Here is a 24985-nt window from a genome sequence, read left to right as displayed (position 1 = left end):
TTTTTTTAAGCATTTATTTAAGTTCTAGTTAGTTAACATACAGTATAGTATTAGTTTTGTATGTACACTATGATGTACTTGTGATGAGCACCAGGTGTTGTGTGGAAGTGTTTTTAAACACCCATTTACTCTTTAAAAATACACTTTTTTGTGTGTATTTTTTGTTAAAAGTATTACTTTTAAAAGTGTACAGTAAAAGTAAGTCTCCTGTTTTCCTTCATAGTTTGTAAGCAATATCATTTAATCCTCTTAGCTCTCAGTCCTTTCTCATGGAGACACTGAGACACAGAGCAGAGACATGACCTTCAGAAAACCACGTAGCCAGAGACCAGTGGGATCAAATTATTTGCCTGGATGACAGTTGTTCCAGATTAAAATCTATATGGATGGACACTGAATCTGTATCCATAGCACCAAGTCCAATGCCCAGTATGCGAAAGGCACTCGATGACTATTTTTTGACCAAATGAATAGATGAATAATTATACTAAGGAACGAGAGAGTAAGATTTATGCTGCTGTTTTAGTCACCTTTGGCTAGATGTAATGAACTTCCTGAGAACTTCTGGAATTGCAAACATGGGGATGCCTAGGGACACGATCAGCTTCCTATTTTTATTTAATTAATATATACGCATTGAACTACAACCACATGAAAGGCAGGATGTTAAATGCCATAAAAATTTTACAAGAATATGTATGGACTTTATTTATTTATGTCTGGAAAATGATGTTAGTGAGTAGAAAAATCATAATTTCCCTATACCCATTCCACCTCTTCCTCTCACCTCCTATCCTGCCTGCTTCCCATCAATAAGGTTGATAAATGCAAGCATTACCCTATAGACACAGGGTTAAGATTAAGATTTCCTGTTATTCACCCCAGATTTCCATGACAGTCAAATAAACAGGGAAATAATAGACAGATATACCAGCTTTTCCATCATGACCATGTTCCTGGTAAACTAAATATGTCTTATTAAGTCAAATGCTTTGTTCTACTGACTTCCAGTAAAACTGGACAATTTCACTCTTATTTACTGTCATCTTCAGTTAGGAGGAATTCCTAACACAAAAAAATTAATAGTTCTAGATCCTGAGCACATTCACCAAGGGAGTCTTAAAAACATATAATGCAATTTCCTAACTTCACCCAAGATCTACTAAACCTGAATATCCTGGTTTCACTTTCAAATTGCTTTTCAAAAAAGAAAGTTAGGAACAAATATATAGTTTTGCTACATAGGGAGCAGAGAAATGAGGAGGTAGCTGGAGGGGGAATGTGAGATAAAGGGAATGTTATTTTTAAAGATTAAACATCTTACAACATGTTTATATCCTGTTGGGAAAGATCCAGTAGAAAGAGAAGAAGAAATATATTAAAGATTCAGGAGACAATGCATTTGCTAGAGGCAAGTCACTGAGTAGGTAAAAGGGAATGGATCCAGGGCACAGGAGCGGATCTTGTCTTTAATAAAATTATGAATCTTTATCTATACTAAAGGAAGAAAGGCAGAGTGTGGTTGGTTGGTAGATGCTGTGGTAAGAGTATGTAGAAATTCTACTTTCTCAATGAAACTGGAAGCAAGGTCAAGAAGAAAAGAGTGGGGAAGGGGGGAGGGGAGAAGAGAGGTGTGTTAGAGGTTTGAGAAGCCAAGCAAAGATATGAAATTGTTACCTAGCAAAGGAGCATAATGATTGAACCAGAAAATTATAGAGTCTACAAATGCCATATCAACAAAACACATGAAGACCTACCCTTATGGCATTTACATTCCCATGACAGAGTGAATAAATGAATAATCAACATAATATCAGATAAAGTCTATGAAGAAAATTAAATGGAGGGTAATGCATAATGAGGACAGGATGCCCTCTGTAGCAAGAAGATCTTTTGATCAGATAACACTTGGAAAAGTTTTGAATAAAATCAGGGAGCAAGACTGGGTGTAGGAGGAGGGATTAATCCCAAAAAAGAGAACCCCAAGTGCCAAGTCCCTAATGGAACACACTCAATGTATTTAAGAAACAACAAGTAGATGCATGTGGCTGGAATGGAGTGAGCAAAAGACAGAGTGAAAGAATGAGAGACAAAGCCAAGGGACAGACTGAGATGCCCCTGATAGAGCATGGTAAGGATTTTGAGTTTATTCTACAAGGTTAGGGAAGCCACCAAAGGGGTTTACCCAGGGAATCAGTCCTCAGACTTCTCTTCTAAAAGATGCCCTCTGCTAGTTTAATGAGAATAGACTTTAAGGTGGTAAGTATGGAATCCTGAAGACCAATAGAGAGATGTTTTCAGTAGTTCAGGCAGGAGAGGATAGTAGCTTGGGAATGGTAGAAATGGAGTGGTAAAAAGTGGTCCAATTCAGAATACATTCTGTAGATAGAACATAACAGGAGTTGTTGATGGCACAGTGTGAAAGGGAGTCAAAAAGGAGAATCCTAGATAACTTCAAGTAAGTTGGCCTGAACAATGGAGCAAACAGCAATTCCATTTATAGAGATGGAGAGCTTTAGGGGAAGAGGGAATCAAGAGTTCAGCTTTAGGATTTTTCATGTAATATTGTCATTATTAATATAGGTGACTATCACTCCACTAGATGACCAGCCATCATGGTAAGAACTACAAATCCCAAACTGCCTCAGCACCTAGCCCCAATTTTAACATATGAGAGCTGGATACTATGATATAATGAGAAGAACTGTAGGGTTGGTCTTTGTCCTGGTTCCTGGCATGCAGGCTTCTGGGACCCTCAGAATTCTCTGAGTGATAGGAGCTAGAGAAGGTGTCTTTTGTTATTCATAACAAGCCATTTTCAGCCATGCTTGGGTTCATGCTAATAGATGCCTGGTTGCTGGCAGCCATTAGAGGGCTTCAGGACTGGGGCTGGTTGCCAGAAAGACCAAGGTATGACTGGAGGACTGGAACTTTTAGCCTTACTCCCCGGCTTCCGGAGGGAGGAAAGAGGGGCTGGAGGAGGTTGAATCAGTCATGACAGGCCAATGACTCGATCAGTCATGCCTATGTAATAAAACCTCCATAAAAATTCCTGAATGCAGTGTTTGGAAAGTTGTGTTGGTGAACAGATTGAAGTGCGGGGAGGGTGGTGCGCCTAGAGACAGCAAGGAGGTGCCAAGCTCTCCTGTCCCCTCCTGTGCTCTATGCATCTCTTCCATTTGGCTGTTCCTGAGTTGTGACTTTGATAAAAATGAGCAATAGTAAGTAAAGCACTTTCCTGAGTTCTGTGTGCCATTTTAGCAAATTCTCAAACCCAAGAAAGGCTCAGGGGGAGGGAGGGTTTATGAGAACGCTTCCAACTTTGTAGCCAAGTCTGACGGAAGTGTGAGTTACCTGGGGACCCAACACTTGTAACTGGCATCTGAAGTGAGGGCAGTCTTATAGAACTGGGACTTTTTTTTAAGTTTATTTTGAGAGAGAGAGTGTATGTGCCCATGCATGCATGAGTGTGAGGAGGCAGAGAGAGAGGGAGATAAGAATCCCAAGCAGGCTCTGCATTGCCAGTGTAGTGCCCAACACAGGGCTCAGTCCCACAAACCGTGAGATCACGATCTGAGCCAAAATCAAGAGTCAGACACTTAGCCAACTGCGTCACCCAGTGCCCCTAGAATTGGGCCTTTCAAACTATGAAGTCTGATGCTAACTCAGTCTGTGTTAGAACTGAGCTGAACTGTAGGACACCCTATTGATGTCCAAAGAGATGGAGAATCCACTGGCGTGAGAAAAAACCTCACATATGTGGTATCAGAAGTAAATAAAATTGAGCAAAATACCAGAAGTAGGTAGTCCTTAAAATTCATTGGACAAATCTTTAGTCTATTGAAAGATTAACTATTTGCCAAGAATTTATTATTTATATATGCTTTAAATCATGGGACCAAAATGTAACTTTATATCCAAATGAGAGGTATTTTAAAAACACAACCAAAAGTTTCTTCTTTTAAAGGACTTACAAAATAAACAAACTTCTGGAAAGTTTTATTTTAAAAAAGAGAGTATAAACATAAATAAGCAATATTAGGAATAAAAATCAAAGTGTGTATAGGTAGAGATTCTGAAAATCATAAAGTACTGCCAATAATCCAAGTCAAGAAATTTTAAAACTTAAATAGATTGAACAACTTCTTAGAAAACTACAACAAGCAAAATTAAAAATAGAAATACCATATGATCCAGCAATTTCTCTAGTGGGTATCTATAAAAAGAAAATGAAAACACTAATTCAAAAAGATATACGCAGCCCTATGTTCATTATAATATTATTTACAATAGCCAAGATAGAGAAACAACCTATGTGTCCTTTGATACATGAATGGATAAAAAAGATGTGATATATATATATATATATATATATATATATATATATTTGCAGAATACTACTCAACCATAAAAAAAGAATGAAATCTCGCCATCTGTGACAACATGAATGGACCTGAGGGCATTATGCCAAGTGAAATAAATCAAAGAAAGACAAATACAAGGAAAGACACTTACAAGTGTAGTCTAAACAAACAAACAAACAAAACAAAACCCAAACTCTAAGTACAGAGAACAGAGTGGTGGCTGCCAGAGGGGAGGGAGTTGGAGGAAGACAAAATGGGTGAAGAACATCAAGAGATACGAATTTGCAGGTATAAATAAATAAGCAACAGGGGATATAACCTATAGTATGGGGAATGCAGTCAGTAATACAGTATCAACTTTGTTGGTGACAGATGGTAAGGAGACTTAGCTAAGTGATCAATTTGCAATGTGGACCAGTGTAGAATCGCCATGTTGTACACATAAAACTACTATAGTGCGGCATGTTTATTTTGGTTCAATAAAAATCAATAAAAATAAACACCCAAAAAATAGAAGTCACGCCTTTGAAAAAGGGAAGGGAGAGAGGGGGGCTTGGCTTAACTGTTTCCCTCCCTTCTTCCTTTTTTTAGAGAGAGCTGAAGCAAATATGGCAAAATATTGATATTTATTTAATCTTTAGCAAACATAATAAATGTTTTCGATTCATGATTTTCTATACATGAAATCTTTCATCATTTAAAAAATATGTTCTTTTTAAAAAGCATAATATAATTGCTTTAAACATCTTTCTTTGTTATAAAATTGGGCAATAAATCCTTTGTCCATAAAAAGGCAATTCATTCTGTCTGTCTTGAGTGTAAATAGTGAAGAAAATTTTTCCTTTGTGTGTGTTGTGTATGTTTGTTTTGCAATTGGAATATTAAGTGGGCAATTTTCTTTAACATATGTTGGTTGTCTTACAAAATAATCTGGATCCCTTTACAAGTCAGGTTGCTGAATTGGTCATATAGTGAAAGACTAAAGGAAATGATTAGAAACAGATGTGACATTTTAAAAGCTTTACCATTAAAAAAAACAGAAATAAGATAAAGAGGGAGCTGGGGGCGGGGGGGACTTTCAAAGTTATACTGCATTTCCACAGGCATCCCTTTGCCCTTACTAAAGAAAGCTCATCACTTCCCTCCATCTCAAATGTACAGAGAGGACAGTTTTCTGCATACAGACAAGAAAGAATACTGATTCAGGAGCTGGTTGCTTGGAGACACAATTAAGAACCAAACCAGTATCAGGGGCTGGAATATTGTGATGCCTCATTAAAAGGCAAGGAAAGCATCGCTGTAGGATTTATATACTGTAAAGCTCTACAGGAACTGAAATACAGTGGCAAAAGAAATCCAGAATCTTAAGAAACCGGGGTAGTTATGGAATTAACTAACTAGACTTCTTTCTCTCAATTTCTGGAACCCTGGTTAAAAATCCCTATGGCAGGGACGGGCCAGTGGCGCAGTGGATAACGTGTCAGACTACAGATCAGAAAAATCCCTATGGCTTACTTTGCTCCTTTCCAAGGGAAGCATCAAATATTACTTGGTGGTGTTGGGAGACAGTTCATTTCTAAACATTTGAGCAGAGATACTGAATATTTTGTTCTGGACTAATGCATCAAAGATATTTACATAGTAAGCAACCTGGGAAAAGAGTGTCTCCCTCAAGAACAGAAAGCAGGTTTATTTGCAGTAAGCTTAGGATTTCCCAGCTAGGAAGCAAACCCCATGAATGTGCAGCAGCCACCGGGGTCCTGCCACATCGTCCCATCGAGTCTGGAAGTCAAGGGAGCCGATGAGAATGAGAAGCTCATGCTGCTTGCTGTTCTGTGAATAAGTCCTTTGTCTCTGATCCAGGGATGTTGTGACTCCTCTAAGCATCCACAAAACCGCGGCAGAGTAACCTGCCACAGGTAGCTTAAAATCTCAGACCCTGCACAATTCTTAACAAGTATTACTTCTAAGATTGATGGTTGATGAATATACCAAGTTTGGACTCAACAAATATGTATTGATTACTTATTACATGCCAGGCACTCTGCTAAGTAAGCATCTGACATCTGTTGTTTATTTAATCCTCATATTGGCTCTAAGAGGAACTGAAGCATAGCTAGGTTGCACAATCTACCAAAAGTCACATAGTTCATGAGTAACAGCTTCAGGCCCCCAGTCCAGGCAGCCTGACTAGAGTATCGACTCTTAATGACTTCCTCTCTGTGCAGCAACACTTTCAAATTGCAATTGTTGTCCCTATTAACAATAAGGGAACTGATTCTGAACTGTTCATATTCTGAATTCACAAAATTCACTCGTGTGAAGTTAGGATATCAACTCCATTGCAACATCAAAAGGCAATACTGATTATGAAGTAAAGAAGTAGCTTTCGAACATTTTGCATTAAAATCTTGATTCTTGCTATACTCTTCCAGTATTTTCTATTCATTTTGTAAGTCTTTTACTGAAAGCAAATGAAGCAAATTGTTGCAGATAAATCAACTAGAAGATGCCAAAATTAATGGGCAAGAGTTTGAGGAGAAACAGGATTTTCATAAATGCAAATTATCTTCCCTGAACAACTTATTATTGACTACAAAGGAAAAATAGAAACTATGCAGTAAGAGAAGCCCAGAAGGTAACTAATTTAACTGAGTGATGAAGCAGCATTGCCAACAAGAAGACAATGGACATCATAAACTCCTTGATAGGGTATACTGAGGAGGGCACAACATTTTTCTGGAATGCTATCAAAATACTGCATATCCCATTCCAATCATGAGAAAACATCAGACCCAAATTGAGAGGCATTCAACCAAACAGCTAACCGGTATTCCTCAAACATGTGAGGGTCACGGAAGTGGAGGAGATACTCAAGACCTGTTGCAGACGAGAAGGGACAAAGGAGAAATAACAGTGAGATGCAATGTGGGATTGTGGACAGGATCTTGGAACCAACAAGGAAGAACAGTTATGTTAACACTGGTCAAATTAAGAAATGGTCACTGCTTGTACTTAATAATCACACTTAAGGTGTTAGCTTTCGAGAGAGCAAGGTGAAGGTTAAAGGGGGAGGGTTCATATTCTTTTTTCAACTTCTCTGTAAGTCTGATATGAATTCAAAATAAAAAGTTTTTAAAAACCTAAATCATTATGTCATTTACATAAAACAATGCTTTAAGAAATGTACTATAGTATTTAAGGGGAGCTTGGCCTGGCTCTGTCAGTGGAGCATGCCACTCTTGATCTCAGGGTCCTAAGTTCGAGCCCAAGTTGGATATAGAGATTATATACATACATACATACATATGAGTTTGAGCCCCACATTGGGTATAGAGATCACTTGAATGAATGCATGCATGAATGACTAAACCTAAAAATTTTTGTAATGTTTATTTTTGGGGGGGAGAGAAAGGGAGACAGAGAGGGAATGAGTTGGGGAAGGGCAGAGAGCGAGAAAGAGACAGAATCTGAAACAGGCTCGAGGCTGTGAGTTGTAAACACAAAGACCAACATGGGGCTCAAACTTAAGAACAGTGAGATCATGACCTGAGCTGCAGTCAGAATCTTAACTGACTGAGCCACCCAAGCGCCCCTGAATAAACTTTTAAAAAAGAAGAAGGATGTACTATAGTAGTTAAGAGCACTCAGAAGTGAGTGGCACAAGAATTCCCACAGTGTAAGGCGTTATGAAGGTTAAATAAGGGAATCATTTGTTAAGTGGTAAAAACAGAGGTTGATACAGAATAAACATTCAATAGATGTGTGTTGTCTTTTTCATTGTTAACAGGCAGTGGTTCACCAACTCAGGTGTTCTTGGGTTTCACCTGTCGAAAGATGGTGTAATCAAAGGCACCAACTCTTAGAAGTGACAAGCAGGCCTGTATGAACAGCACTTGTGTGGCCTCATTACAGCCTGTGCTGAACCAGGGACTGCAAGCTCAAATGCCAAGAGGGGCCAAGCCTGCACCACCACAGTGAGGTCAATCTGGGCGAGAAGGTGGCGGCCTGGAGACTGGTACCCTGTCCCAGGGAACAGTTAGACTCCCGCTATCATAATACACTACAGTCCATTCCTGCTAGGCCTTCCACTTTTCAAGAAGAACAAGAAGTTTTTATAAGAAAACTCCCAACTTCTAAACACTGACAAATAATTTAGAAACGTAAAACCCTTTAAGGCCAATACTATGAAAGCCAAACGAACCACATCAGTGCACTAAGGGTAGCCAGTAGCCTCCACTGTGTGTGTGTGTGTGTGTATGTGTGTTAATGTTTGTTTATTTTTGAGAGAGAGAGAGAGAGAGAAAGCTCAAGCAAGGGAGGGACAGAGAGAGGAAGAGACACAAAATCTAAAGCAGGCTCCAGGATCTGAGCTGTCAGCACAGAGCTCAGTGTGGGGCTCGATCTCACAAACTGTGAGATCATGACCTGAGTGGAAATCAAGAGTGGGATTCTTAAGCAACTGAACCACCCAGGTGCCCCTAGGACTTCTTTCCCTCATCAGATAATTGACGAGTGTTTGGCAGGATAGGGTATAAAATCCTTTGGGGTATTTAAATGCACTAATTCCAAGATATCAAATGCTCTATTTATCTTAAGGATTTAATTTAAGAGAAAAAGAGTGCAAGAGCATGCGCAGGAGGGGGCTAGTGCAGAGAAAGGGAGGCAAAGGATCTGAAGCAGGCTCTGTGCTGACAGCAGAGAGCCCAATGTGGGGCTCAAACTCATTAACTGTGAGATCATGACCTGAGCTGAAGTCGGATGCTTACGTGACCGAGCCACCCAGGCGCCCCTCAAGTATTCTTAAATGTAGAGATGAAATATTTGCTACTGCATCTCCCCCTGCTCTCCTTCTAAAACACATACACCCCAACACCTAGCAGAAATCCACAGTTCCCTTGCATGGACTTGTTGTTTTCTCTCACCAAGTGGTTGTTTGCAAATGTTTTATGATTGTAACAGAAATGAGGCTGCCTCTCCCAAAGGAGATGGAGTTCTTTTGCTTTGAGAGATGCTGTTTACTGAAATAAACTCCACCTCCTTCTTTATTTGGCTTTTCCTTTATAAGCAATCAAAGCCAACTGGCAGAAGCAGCTAGTCCGTGCAGTCCAAGATTGTCCAATCCAATGTGGCATCTTTATTTCTTCTTTTTTCTTTTCCTAAGCTAACATACAGGCTGCATCATGAGGCCCAAGGTCCTTTGCAAGAGGTAATTAATTCCATAAGCACTGACCAAGAGTCTCCCATGCACCAGGCACTGTGGGGAAGAGTGTGGAGTGGGGGTAGGAAAAGGAGGCAGCGACCTTGATTCTGAGCTCAGGATCATGGAGAGAGGCAGGGTACGGCAGGGTGGGGAGGAGCCTCAGAGACATCTAGTCTGATGCCCCCCAAGTGTTTTCACTCAACACTTGTCTGATGAGTAGACTCCTCAGAAAAAGGCCTGGTGTGGATGAAATTGAAAAAAATAAAATGCATACCAGAGTTGCGAATCTGGTTTCACAATGTACCTTGACCATATGAAAGATTCTGAGACTTGCAATTCAAAGAATTGTGTTTCATTTTGTGTAATTCTGTTTCCCAAATTTATATGAACAGGTGACACGTGTCTGTATGTGTGTGTATTCATGTGTGCATAGGGAACACAGTTAATGGCAGAATTGAATTTGCGACAAGGTATTCTGACCTTAAAGTCCCACTCTCTTGCTGGCCCATTAGCTGTCCCCACAAAGAAGTCAGCCATTCATAATGGAGGCTACCAAGGGGCACCTGGATGACTCAGTTGGTTAACCAGCCGACTTTAGTTCAGGTCATGACCTCACAGTTCATGAGTTCGAACTCTGCATCAGGCTTTCAGCACAGAGTTCGCTTCCAATCCTCTCTCCCCTTCTCTTTCTCTGCCCTTTCCTGCTCGTGCACATGATGATTTCTCTCTCAAAAATAAACAAACATTAAAAAAATAAAAAATAAAATAAAATGAAAAGAAAGAAATCCCAGAGAGTCCCAGAGAAGTTGAGTGGCTTCCCTAAGGAAAAGATTCTACCTCATTCCGTTCTCCCCTACTTTTGTCTAACATTCGTTCCCAGTATATTACCTCTTAAAGCACAGGAGGGGCATTTTAAGCAATGGTTTACAAAGCCACAACTCTAAATAAATAACACCAGCAACAGCAAAACATACAACCATGGGAAGGTCAAACAGAAGAGCTAAGTGTTGGTCAAGGTGAGGAGTTCAACTCTAAAGCAACAAAACTGCATATACACACATCCCAAGAAAATCTAATAACACTGCTGGAAGAGATTATAAACTATGACAAGAATAATAGCTCTACCCAACAACAACCATTTACTCAGATATCCATGTATGCCAAGCACCATCCTGAACACTTCTCTTCTCTGTTTTTTTCATTCCTCTAGTGATCCCCCTCTCTACAGGAAAGGGAGAGGATCGCCATTTTAACAGACAGGAGAACTGGGGGTTAGGAAACCTAAATAAGTAGGGCCCAAGCTTATACTTGAAAAGTAAACAGGTCACAATTTGGGCCCAGATCTATTGGGGAAGCTACCTATGTGTTAGGATGTGTGAGCCAGTGTTTGCATATCTAAAGAAATACTCATTTCTTGTCTACTGTGTGCAGCACATGTCAGTCACTGTGTGGTCAGGGCTAAGGATGAAGCAATGACTCCAACTCCAGGGAGCAAAGTGGGAACTGAGGGGGAAGGAAGACAAGGGCAGTATTATGTATGGTCTGGTTGACTTGTCAGCACTGTGGAGGCCCATGACACTGGATTGGAAGGCCCTGGAAGAGTCCTTGGAATCGATGGCATCAGAGGCGACCCTTGAAAGAGAACAGAGTTCTCAAAGGGGAAGCAGGAAGAAAATGTACAACTGAAGGTTTGGAGGGCCAAGAGTGTGGAGGAGAAAATACCCACCGGAACATGGCTGGGGCAGGAGGTGTGTTGTGGGGCAGAGGGAGATGTGTGTGAAGAACCCGAGCATCTTGAATTTCAGATTGAGCTACTTGAACTTCACGGTGTAGGTAATGAGGATAAAGTGCACAAGGTTCGATTTCAGACGTGTGACTATAGCAATGACCCGAGTGAAATAGGCACTGTGGGTAATGTGGGTTAAAAGGGAAAACAAGCTATTCTAGTCAGATCTATGTTCCAATGCCAGCGCTGCCCCCAACTAGCTGTAGGACCTTGGATAAGTGACCTCTCTGAGCCTCAGCTTCCCCACTTATAAAATGGGAAGAGTCAGAACATCCAGCTCACGAGTTTGCTGTGAGGGTTAAGCCACAATCTCCCAAAGTGCTTTTGAAAGCGCCTCACATGTGTGAGCCATGATTCACATGGTGGGTCCCGATTCGCATCATGTTTGGTTTGTCAGTGGTTTTGGGTAATCAATGCCAAGGTCTTTTTTTTTTCCTTTCAAACTTGCCCTCTGGCTAGGATTCGCGGAAAGTTGGTGGTGTAGCAGAAATGAGCACTAGTTTTAGAGACAGGCAGGCACAGTTTCTAAGTCTGACACAACCCCGGTTGTCGGCGGAGCCCAAACTGAACAACAGGCTAGGCCAACTGCGACCCCCGTCTGAGCCTCAGGGTCCTTGCTCAGCAGGGTGGGGAGCACGGAGTTGATAATCAGCGTGTGTTGATACCCTTCTCTCCTCCTTTCCGGGCCCGGTTAGGGAGCAGGTCACCTCATTTCTCTGGGCCTCAGTTCTCTCCTTAGGAAAACAGGACTAACGATCTGCAGCAGGTATTTACAGGATTATTCTGAAGATCAGATGGCAGACAGGATAATGCAGACCAATGCTCTATAAACCAAATCTCTTTATAAACATATGTGATCATTATCCAGCCAACATTCAAAAGGTTCCATTGAAATTCTGAGTCCCTGCGGCAAAAGGAGGTTAATATCTAGAGCAGCCACATGAGCTCCAAGGAAGAATAACAATGAAACTTTCATCCCGTGGCCCAATAATAGTGAAAAACGGTTTACCTTGGTGAGACTGTTCACTGCTACCCAGTGAAAACAGAACTAAATGCTATAAAACGAGGCCCGTTAAATCCATACAATTGTGTTTCCTGCCTGGCCTCAGTCTCACCTCTCCCCCCTCCTCTCGCAAATCACAGCCCTTCCTCCGCCCTTCTCACCACGGGAAGTCTGACATCTGTGAAGATCATAAAACACACGACACAATGGAAAAAATCACCCTAGCGCACACATAGACACACAACACGCTCAGAGCACATCACCCCTTCCCCGCAGTATCTCTAAAAAAGGAAATACCCAACTGGGAAGAGCTTCATCAGTGGAGTCACCAAGCAGCCCTGGTGACATGGCCATGAGCATTTCCTGAATCCCTACCATATACTTGGCACACGGGGACATGCGGGCTCCGCCCAGATCAGCCCCGTATAAACATTAAAAGCTAAACGTCCTTTAATTAATGTCAGTATCAGAGCACTTGTTGCAAAGCTCTGCACGAGTTACTGACTGAGGGGGACTTCCCTTGGGTTTCTTCTTCAGTCGCGGGGAGACAGAAATGCTGCCCACATATCACTCACAGATACACAATGCCCAGATTTGGAAATGTGTTTCTGTTTTTATTCTTGCTCGCACTCCTTTGGGGACAGCATAAAAGAAGACGATGTGGAAAGTACCACCCATATGCAAGTACTAATTGTGTTCCTTGGAAGTTAAGGCATGGGTGCATCACCTGCTCACCTGTAATGTGGAGTAATAACACCACCTCCCAAGCTTGTTGGGACCTCAACATAAGCATTCTGGAAATAAAAGGGTCTTTTATATTTCTAGTGTTGAAAAAATTTGAGTGGTCATCATTCTGAAAAGCAATGAATGGGAGATAGGAGACACAGGCCTGAATCCTGTCTCTGCCACTAAATGGCACATGACCTTCACAAATGATTTCATCCCTTGGAGGTTCATTTTCCTCATGTCACTCAACAAACAATTCACAAAACCTCTATAGTGTGGAAGGTAATGTGAATCACTCTATAAGTTTCAGTCAAACCTAAGGGATAAATACTGTATTACTGACTAACTAATACTGGTTAATCATATGAATTATACAAGGTCATCACTTCAATGTGCTTCTGTTACAATCCACATTTCTAGGTTCTATTATTCTCTGAGATCTTAACATTCCATTCAAACTTACATTTTCCCAGATTTGAAATATTAAATATTTTTAATTTCTACTTCACCATTTTAGCCATATCGATAGGTCCATATTGAGTAAGCTCCTGCAAACACTTTGTAGAATGAAATGTGATAATGATACATCAACAAATAAGACCAGAGAAAAATGTTGCCAGATTAAAGTTCACAGATTTTGCCTAAGTAAATCTGATGTCATTCTCTGATTACCTGGTCTCAAACCTAACCTAATGGGAGGATTAAAACAGAGATGCTTGCTCTTGAATACTGAAAACAAACTGAGGGCTGAAGAGGGAGGGGGAAAGGGGTAAGGGAGTGATGGTCTTGGAGGAGGTCACTTGTAGGGAAGAGCACTGAGTGTTATATGGAAACCAACTTGACAATAAACTATAAAAAAAACAGAGATGCTTGCTTTTATAAGATTAGATAATGCTAAAAAACAAACAAAACAACAACAACAAAACATTAGCAGTTTTCATGATAACTAGGTTTGAAGATAGCATGGGGGTGGGGGAAGGGCTGTTGAAATAAAAGAGTACTAGCTCTTGAATACTATGGAAACCGGTGGTAACCCCCACCAGGAAAATGATGGGGACAAACAGGCAAAGAGGAGGGCATGATCGGCCAAAGGCAGCTGGTTGTAGGGAACAGGCAGGAGGCATCAGTGTGTCACAGTTGCTAACACACTGAAATCCTCGCATGGCTGTAAGGAAGACACATCCCCTCTTCACAACGTAGCCCATGTGACTGTGGAATTCAGGACCAAGTTGTTCTGACCAAACTGGCACCATCTTTTCACTCCACCATGCCGATGCTCTTTGTACCCCTTCCTAACTTCACTGAGTATTGGCACTCCCTCTGGAAGCACCCCCTGCTGCTGACCTATGATGCCCCTGAAATGCAGGTGAATCCATGGGGGCACAATACACCCACCCACCCCACTTCCTTCTCCCTCCTTTCCCTTCTGACTCCTGGTCCACTGCTGCTCCACAGTGGCCACATAAAGGACAGAGCAGGCTTAAAACATCAGGGGCTCCTGGTTGGCTCAGTTGGTGAAGTGTCTGACTTTGGCTCAGGCCATGATCTTGCTGTCTATGAGTTCGAGCCCTGCTTCAGGCTCTCTGCTGACAGCTCAGAGCCCGGAGCCTGCTTCAGATTCTGTGTCTCGCTCTCTCTGTCCCTCCTCCACTCATGCTCTGTTTCTCTCTGTCTCTCAAAAATAAATAAATGTTAAAAAAACAAAAAAAGATTCAGCCAGAGGGCACCTGGGTGGCTCGGTAGGTTAAGCATCCAACTTCGGCTCAGCTCTTGATCTCATGGGTCCCAAGTTCGAGTTCTGCATCAGGCTGTTTGCTGTAAGCACAGAGCCTGCTTCAGATCCTCTGTCCTGCTCTCTCTCTCTCTGCCCCTCACCACCTGCTCTTGCTCTCTCTCCCTCTGTCTCAAAAATAAATAAACATTAAAAAAATTAAATAATCAGTCAGTATCTCAATGTATGCTGTATCCAGAGTGAGGACAGAAAGTTCCCAGTTGTGCTTAAGAGGAATTGTCTTCCATTTTGGAAGCTTATATTATGTGAGACAACCCGGATTGGCATAAGGAAGGATCCCAGAACTTTGTCATAAAGATAGGAGTAGAAGTCCAGGCTCTGTGGTGGCACGTGCAATGGTACTTCCTGTGATGATGGAAATGCTCTACAGCTGTGCTGTCCAATATGGCAGCCACCAACCACACGCGGCAAGAGAACACCTGAAATGTGGTTAGTGAAACGGAAAGCCTCAGTGTTTAATTTTATTCAGAATTAACTAATTTACATTTAAAAGGCCATATGTGGCTGGTGGTTACTCATTTGGATAGCATAGCTTTCTTGCTGCCTAGTTGTGGGATGTTAACCAAGTCATTTTCCCATCCTGAGCTCTCTCCTCCGTTCATAACTCTGGTACCTCACAACTATGCTGGATGGACAAAGTGAGAAAAGAGCCACTCAATTGCCTAGCACAAAACCATACATTTAATAAGTATTCAAGAGGTTTTGGCTGGATCTGAAAACATGAATCTCGTAACAGTCCAAAAGAAATGCATGCTAAAAGTCTAAGCCTGGATGTTTCTCCAGAATTGATTCCTTATGATTGCTTTATTCATCCAAACCTCATTTGCCTGCCAAAAATGACCTCTGAGAAACTGAGGGCTGAAGATAGCCACGCCACTTACAGGACTGTGGGTACAATGCCTACCCTACACTTTCCTGCCATGCTTCCTTCCCCCTGGAGCTCGGACATGTCATTTCTCCAGGTGGGAATGGTAGGAGAGCTGAAAGCCAGGCAGAGTGCTACATACATCTGATGGAGCCAAACATCTTCGAGAGTTTTGCCAAAAACTTCTCTCCTTCTCCTCTACTTCTCAAACACGTTGTGTTCGGGAAAATTTGCCCATCTGGTTCTGATTCATTTGCACTTAACTCATCAGAGGGTGGTGTTGTAATACCAGATTGACTTGCAAAAAGTTCCAATTCACATATCCCCTCAGCTTCTATCTTTAGAAACTGGGGAATGGGTTTGGCCAGCAGATGCATAAGGCACATAAAGCTGGGACAGAGGGCACGAGATGGCAGGTCCAGCACTGTCACAAACACCCCATGTCCCCTGAGCTGCCCCTCATTTCTGGGGTCTGGACCTGCTCTCCTAGGACATGAGCGTTTCAAATGAGTGGCAACTCAAATCCATACAAACTAAGAATAGCTCTTTAATATGGAAAAGCCCATAGTTTTCACATAGAACTCACACAAAATTGGACAGTTTGATGAAGTAAACCTAGAATACATTTTGTGATGATCAAAATAAAAGAAAGAAAAGGAAATGAAATGTGGTCACTAGAAGTTTGTGTGAGTTCAGGAAAATCAAATAATTCTAGATTAGCCTTGTTCTTTAGTTGGTAAAATCATAATGTTTTATGATTCAAATGTCAAGTATCAGACCAGGCCTGATATTTGAATAAATATACAGTGAGCCAGGTCTTCTGGGATGATCTGAGAATAAAATACAGCACTGAGGCCTGGGCAGTAGTATGGTTTGAATTCAGGTCTTACACGTAGGGCAGTCTAAAACCACAAACCTGCTCTCTTTATGCTCAGCTATGTTGTCCAGCAATGGTTACAAGACCTCCTATGATTAGTATTCATTTTAACACTGAAATGCTATGGGGTGGACTATTTCATTGAACAGCGGTTGCATTGGTGACCACAGGGTGGGTTTTGAGACCAGCAACTATAACTGTATAAAAAGAACTGCAGGATTTCTTAGGTAGCTATCTCAGCCAGAGTTCTTAGGATTCCATTCTTCTTGAGTCCTGAGGGGTTCCCTATAAAACTCAATGGCTACCCATATAACCACTGTTGAGATGATTTCATCAAAGTCTATGGTTTCAATAATCTCCTCCATGATCACAACTCCCAAATTATATCCCAAGACTATATTTTCTTCTGACTTTCTGTCTCATACATACAACTGCCTCCTTAATATCTTGACTTAGAGTCTTACAGGAATTTCAAACTAATTATGTCTAAAATAAAACTTAACATTCTTCTCCCACCTAATGTCCTCTATGTCAGTAAAGAGCAATGCCACGAACAGACATTAGTTTGACATGTCAACAGACATTAGTTTGAGAATCACCAAGTTCAGCTTTTTGTTGAACTTTGTGAACAGTGAGGGCTAAAACATTCTGAGTTAAATGGAATCTAGATCTATCTTCTTATAGCTCTCACTCACTGAGGCTGCAGTAATTAAAACATTATCTTCTGTGGACATATAGGCTTGTTGATTCAAGTCCCTCCTAGAACAGGTAGTCTTCCATTAGATCGCAAGGTCTGGAGAACAGAAGGAACACATTTTGACTCTTCTAGGTTCTTAGCACAAAGCAAGTGCAAAACAAAGTGAAAGAGACTGTTAACATCCTCCTGTGATTTCTTGGTACCTTCATGGTAGCATTATCACACAAGCTCTAATTATATCTCTTTATTCTCCTTCACTAGACTATAAACTTCATCCTACTGGCTCATCTCCACTATCTTGGCATGAAGCTCATAGCCTGACACTTAGAACATGTCAAGGGAATATGTAATGGATAAAAAAATGACTAAATGAATTAGTGAATGAAAAATAGAGAAATAAAGGAACTGATGAGGACTTCAGTCCCCCAAGCAGCCGTGGCAAGCCCCGGATACACTGCCTCCAGCCCAGACCTCCTCACACACACTCCCTTCCTAACCTTATAGCCCAGGCCAAATTTGGGAAGAAAGCCTCAGGAAGAGCTTAATGTTCAGTGGAAATTTCTCACCAACAGTCAATACCCAATCTAAATTCCAAGACTCTCTCTCTCTCTCTCTCTTTCCTCTCTCCCTCTCTCCCTCTTTAAAGTCACTTGCAGTGTCTTTTCCTCCCTCCAGCTTACCCATTACTTACAATAATGACTTCAAATACCAAGCACTGCTATTCAGGGCACTGTGAAAAAGTGTTTTTCCCATCAGTTCTTATGAAATAGTTTCCACTGTCTGTTTCCCTTACAGATAGCAATCAAAATCCGGGAGCAACAATTAAGAAGAAAAAAAAAAAAAGTCCAAACGTTTGTCTGATATAGCTTCTAAAACTTTGTCCTTGGAAGGCGACACACAAGGGAATTTAATCAGAAATGCTCTTCACTTGGCCCAACCCACTGCTGTTGAATACAGAGTGTTTGGAATGATTTGTTTCTGGGAGCAGATTTCCCTATGCTTCCCCCCTATTCTTCCCAGAAGACCCAAATAAGAGCCCTTTGAAGAATGTTATTCCCTTAAGACCTATGCTGGGATCTCCAGAGTCTAACGCTGGCCCGTGAATTCTCACTGTCATCTTTTTACTACACCCTGTGGTGACAGCCCCCAAAGGTCAGAGTGCACTGTTCCCTGAGCTCTGTACTCCCTCACTTTGGTTGACTTTGTATCCCCAGGTCAATACCTATGACTTACTGTATTACCAGGTCAATACCTACCACACCTGGCCCTATAACTTACTAGTTATATGACCTTGGACAACCATCCTACCTCCTAGCCTCAGTGTCCCCACCTGGGTCTCACGGGCTAGCTGTGAGGTTAAATGATGTCAGACAGCAGACACTACATGGGAATTGGTCCTAAACTGGTTGGAGAACTATAGATTCACCTTCCCTTTGTCAATCTTGCCCTTCTCTGAACTTTTGTAGCACTAGGACCATGTGACTATAGAAGTCTCAGGCAGAATGAGCTAAAGAAATGGTCCTCTGAAAGTTTCCGTTTCAAATGCTGAGTACATACACCCATACAACACAGACACAACACAAGCATACACCATATTCCATATAATACCACACTACACCACACACACATACAACACACATATACACACAACATAAGCTGGGCATTTGGACATTTGCCCTTTCAAATTCCAAGGATCGTCTGTCCCCACTGACCTTTTCTTCTCTTGTTATTTGGTCTTCTTCACTAGAAAACAGCCCTGGTGCTCAGTCCAAAGAGGTTATGAGGAAACACTGTGGGAAACATAAACAAAAGGTGTGTGCTGTTTTTTTTTAAAAACTTGTGCTCTTTGGTGAGTTTAGATGCTATTTCTCATGCCCATTGGTGAAAGGTACTTATATGTAGCTGATTCATCACATATATGCAGAATATTTACTCTCAATTAGGCACCATGCCAGTGCATTACTCACAGGATGCACTTGACACTTACAATATACCTATACAACAGCAATCAAGTTGCTGGGGAAGCAGTCATCCCCGGACACTCTCACCTGCTGATGGTCCATCCAACACTGAGGCTCCCCACTCCAGTTCTGCTTATAACAATTAGAAGAGCAATTGCACCTTAACCTGGGATGACCAATGATTAACTGGCCAAAGCATATTCTAAGTATCAGTCTTACTACATCCATTCATAATTGATCCAAAAAAGTTAACAGGTGGGCCTCCAGGGATCAAGGTCTATGGATGTTTTTGTCATTTCATCATGCTACAACAATGCCTAATGCTTGTGATGCTAATGATTGTCATCTCCCAGAAGCCTACAGTCATTCCAGAGTCCATGTGATGCCTGGAGCTCTTGGCTGCAGACTGGAATCAGTAAACATCATTTTGTTCCTTAAAAGGCAAAACACTATATGTACAGACCAAGCCAGCCGTTCCCTGCCAGACTGTCATTGGCCATTGGGTTGACAGAGGGTTGTGGGCTTTTGCTGGCAAAGGGGCAGCACTAACAATCCACCCATGTTATTACACACTTACTAGGGTTAAGACACAGGCATCTAAGCCCGAGAGGGGCTTATGGAGGTGCCGGTTTCCATTAAGCCAGGTAACTGGAATAGTGGTAACATGTGGGGAGAGGGCTGTCTCCTTTGAGACAATTTAACCATGCAGATAATATTTAAAAAACTGCTCTTACAGAACGCATCTATCCATATATATGTGGAACTCCTGAAGTCCCAAAACAGTATATAGCTCTGAATGGATTGGTTCCTGGTAGGGTCAGCATTTTCTCTTCCTTGTTCCATCTCAATGCTGGGTCAGATACCCTATGACCAGCTTCCTCCCTTTCATTCACATGGTTTCCAAAGTGCTTTCATGTTCATTATTTTGTCACTCATTCACAATGACCTTGGTGTCATCATTCGTTGTTTCCCAGATGTGGAAACTAGGGGTCAGATGGGGTAAGTGACTTGCCAAATATCCTATGGCCCATGATGGCAGAGAGAAAACCATATGACTACTTGGCCTCCAGCCAGGCCAGATTTCTATCTGCAGTTTCAGAACAGTTAGACATTTTGAAAGATGACCTAGACTCTTTGATCCAGGTAACTGGAAGAAGCAATGTCCCTTTTAGACTTTGCTAGACTCCATGTCTTGCCACATGCTAATCCCAACTGGTCTTTGACTCCAATTCATTGTAAGTCTCGGCTCAAGGCCACTTTCTCAAGATGGCCTTCTCTGACATCCTTATCTAAGAGGTTCCACTGTTATGTGTCCCCAAGGCATCTTGTTCTTCCTATTGAGTAATACTTACCATAATTATAATAAACTCTTTCCATTGTTATATTCTTTGCTAAAGCTGAAGTTCATGAAGCAAGGACCATATTTAGCTAGTATAATTCCTAATACCTACTAGGCACTCAATACATACATACAGAGAGAACAAACCATTCCCTTTCATGGAGAATCCTAGACAGGGCCAGAGAGTGTCAACCTATCAATCAGGAGAAGACTGACCAGAGGCAGCCAGAGAGCAAGTACAAAAACATGTCCAAAAGATCAGCATCTGGTCAACTTATGTAAGCTACTTATTGGCCGGTCTAAACTGGGGCTGGAACCAGAAATAGGAGCAGAGGCAAGGGGAGGGGGTTTGTTTCCAGCAGGGTGAGGCACTCAAAGCTCCCCTTTAGGGGCCAGAGAACCAGCATCCCAAAATCAGGGCCAGGGCAACAAAGTTCACAGTTTTCTTGAGGGCTCTTTAGTTAAAACAGATGGCTCTGTACATTGACAGATGCTTTCCTTTTTTTTTTTCTGGTATGTTCAACTATCTCATATAGTAGGTAATAGGGAACTATAGATAGATGCACTAGTGGAATATCGTGGCAGAAGGTCTGTTTAATAAAGATTATCCTGGGGCACCTGGATGGCTCAGTCGGTTAAGCATCTGGCTTGGGCTCAGGTCATGATCTCACGGTTCATAAGTTCGAGCCCTCTGCTGTCAGCACAGAGACCGCTTAGGATCTTATCTTTCTCTCCCCCTCACCTGCTCCCGTTCTCTCTCAAAAATAAATAAACATTTTTTAAAAAGGTGATCCTTATAGAGAAAAGCCACACAGGAATCAGTAAGACCACCTAAAATGCTAACAAACAAGAGAGAAGGAATGAAAGCATAAACTACAACAGTGAACATCCAAACAGAATGAACAAAATTGAAAGGTATTAGGAAGATATACTCTGTTGAGCTTGATGACTGATAGGATATATAATAGTATCCCCTTTTCCCTAACTTCCTGTTTACCAACTACTTTTACATCCTTTATCTCATGTGAAACTCCTAAGAAGCCTATGTGTTAGATGGGTAAGGAAACAAGCTGGACAGGTGATGTGCCTGTCACACAGCTCAGAGAGGCTGGGCTAGGTCAGGAGACCAGGTGTCCAGACCACCATCTGCGGGCCCCTCCGGACAGCATCAGGCCATTGTGTAACCCAGAGTTTTGGTCAGAGGAATGCGCTCACCTCATTCTTCCAGGATCAAGCAGTCTTTGATCTTGTTTGTCTCTTCATGTTTATGGAAGTGCACATTTATAGCTGTGCGTTTCCAAGAAGAGAGGTATGAGGATTCCCCTCAGCGCTGGGAGTCGCTGACACCCTGAAGATCCACTCTGCTCCCTATGAGTCAGACCTATTTTTCATTTCTATTGTTAGTCCTGATTACTAAAGAAATCCTAGGGCCCTTGTAAAATATCCAAATAAGAAATTTTTAAAAGATAAAATTCCATATACTCTGCTACAAAGGAACTTTGATTTGATAATATAACACTAACATTTATGAACCCTCAATTAATTGCCAGGAAGTGGATGAGGCACTTTCATATACAGCATCTCACTTAGTTCTCACTGCAGTCTCAGACAAGCACTGTTATTACTTCTCTTTTACAGATGGGGAAACTGAGGCTCCCAGAGAGTAACTTACCCAGGGCCATGGAGCTGGTGAGTAACAGAGACATAATTCTGGGCAGGTCCTAGGATTCCAAAGCCCACACATCTACCATCGATTGTATATTAGGGACATCTTTCCAGGTCAGACATATTCAATTATATCTATTTATTGAAAAAAAAAAGGTATTGCCTTCTTGTATTTCCCAAAATGTTTAAGTTAACAAGAGTAAGAGGGCCAAACAATTCATCTTTAAAAAAAAGTCACATTCTCCAAGTAAATTTAAGCCAATTCTTTCCTCTCTACTTGCTGAGCCAGATATCTGCCTGAGTTGTGCCCTCTTGTCTGTTATGGACAAAGCTTGGATGCTGGGTCAGGTCCTGGGTATACTATTCCTTCACTGAGTGATTTGGGGCAAGTGCACCATCTCTGTCTGCATTTCATCTTTTTGATGAGACATTTGGGTGCTGCCTGAGGGCCCTTCCAGTTGTGACCTTCTATAACCTGCTGTCTCTCATGACTTCCTGGAATGTGGATGGGCAATGTTTATAAGATCATTTAATTAAAATGAAATTTAAATGATCATCATAATATTCAAATTAGTAGAATGGTGAGGGAAAGGCGATGGAGGGTATATTAATTTCCTATGGCTGCCCTAATAAATTATCACAAACAGTGGTTTAAAACAACAGATATTTATTCACGCTGTTCTGGAAACCAGACTTTGAAATCTGGTGGCTGCTAGCATTCTTGGCTTATGACTATATCACTCCGATCTGTTTCAAGTCTCTGGGTCACACTGCCTTCCCCTCTTGCTCTGTGTCAAATCTATCTCTGCCTTTTTCTCTGAAGGACACCTTGGATTGTATTTAGAGCTCACCCAGATAACCTGGGATATCCCTCTCCATCTCTAAATCCTTAACTTAATCATCTTTGTAATTGCTCTTTTCCAAATAAGGTCATGCTCACAGGTTCCAGGGATTAAGATCTGATATCTTTGGAGGCCATTATTCAGTCTACTATAGATGGGCACTGAAAACTCTATTTGAACTTCTCAATGACGACACTCAAGGCCATCTAACAAGGCCATTATCAAGGCATCTGGGTGGCTCAGTTGGTTGAGCATCTGACTTCGGCCCAGGTCATGATCTCACAATTTGTGGGTTTGAGCCCTGCATTGGGCTCTATGCTGACAGCTCAGAGCCTGGAGCCTGTTTCCGATTCTGTGTGTCCCTCTCTCTCTGCCCCTCTCCTGCTCATGGTCTGTCTCTCTCTCTCTCAAAAATAAATAAATGTTAAAAAGAGTTTTTAAAAATAAAATAAAATAAAGTGATACAAGGACATCATCAAGAGCAACAAGAGAGGTAAATATAAACATGCTTGGGTATCCAACAGAGAGCAGAGAGGGAAGCAAAGACAAAGGTCACGAGAGGCCAACCGTAGTGGAGTCATTGCATAATAGAAAAGCAACACACAACTACATCACACTAATGGGCTGAAGGGCTGCACACCACAAACTAGGACAAGGCCACCAAGCAACCCTAGATTAGCCAATATATGAGTAATTTCATGATGCTAACCATTTGTTGTAAAAATCAAACAACCTCTTGGCGTCAAATTCTCCTCTGATCTATCCAACTCCCTGCAATACAGGTTAACGTTTTGGTTTTTTTAAGGAAAAAAGAAGCCACAGTTTTCATTCCCACTGGCACTATATATGTGCTTCTTAAAGCAGCACGGGACTTCTTAGCTCATCCCGTCTCTTACAAAATCACTAACTTCAAGAAATGTTCTTAAAAACACCAAGGTCCAAATAATAGGTTAGTAAACCTAAAGATGTCTACATCTTTTTAAAACTTCCTAGGAAGTTTGGATTCAAGACTAGATTCTACCAGGCACTACCTGAGTTTCTTTGGTTAAGTGATGCCTTACTCCACCACTCAGTCAGTGAGAGGTTGGCCATTCTCCCAACGAAGGCCAATGGACCACTTGCTCTCTCCCATTTAGAATAATCTTCAAAAAATCTCATCTCTACTTTTAAACCATGATCTCCTAGATGGAAAGGAAAATGTCTTAAAGAAAATGATGGCTGCTTTACTATGTGACATGTTCCCTCCAGCACTCAGCAATGTATAAATCATGGAAATTACTTCTGCTTTACAGATGAAAAAACTGAATGCTTAGAAAAGTTAGTTGACTATCTCAAAACTATACAACCAAAGAAGAAGTCAGGACTTAGAACCTGAGTCCAAACTTTATATCCTTTCCCTCAACTCATGCTTTCACTCTTATCTCTAGCACCTAGAACAGTATACAGAACATGGGAGACTCTGGAGAAAACAGCCTACAGTTAAGAATAAATTAAGGAGTGGAAAATAAAGGAAAAAGCACTTGTTACCACTAGGCATGAACTCTGCCACCTTCAGAATGCTGGAAATCATGAAAGAGAGCAAGCAGAGACAGATTAGGAGAGCAGAGATACATAAAATAGAGCCTTCCAAATTACAGGTCTGCACTGTCCAATGCAATTTTCTTAGGTATTGCTGCACTTGATACTCACAAAACATCTGGGAGGTATGAAGTATGAGGAAGTGGATTTTCACTGTAAGTAACAAATACAATCTGTGATGTTCAGTGACTTTGACTTCTACGTGGTGGAGCCAGGATTCAAAGTTAAGTCATAGAACTTCTTTCCAGTGCTCTTCCCTCTGGGCTTCACTGCTTCCTCTTCCCATG

General features: G+C 41.5%; 1 long non-coding RNA gene across 1 annotated transcript in view; it reads right to left on the bottom strand.

Annotated features, from left to right (window-relative positions):
* Nucleotides 1–22384, bottom strand: part of LOC115299477 — a 51483-nt gene extending 29099 nt beyond the window's left edge. The window contains exons 1-2 of the long non-coding RNA XR_003912195.1: nt 22286–22384; nt 19026–19103 (exon numbers count right to left, since the gene is read on the bottom strand). This is a non-coding gene — a long non-coding RNA (uncharacterized LOC115299477). The remainder of the gene's footprint in view (nt 1–19025; nt 19104–22285) is intronic.
* Between the last annotated feature and the right edge of the window lie 2601 nt (nt 22385–24985).

The sequence above is a fragment of the Suricata suricatta genome, chromosome 8 (genome assembly GCF_006229205.1).
Source record: "Suricata suricatta isolate VVHF042 chromosome 8, meerkat_22Aug2017_6uvM2_HiC, whole genome shotgun sequence".
NCBI lineage: Eukaryota > Metazoa > Chordata > Mammalia > Carnivora > Herpestidae > Suricata > Suricata suricatta.
This window is presented reverse-complemented; position numbering and strand designations above follow the sequence as displayed.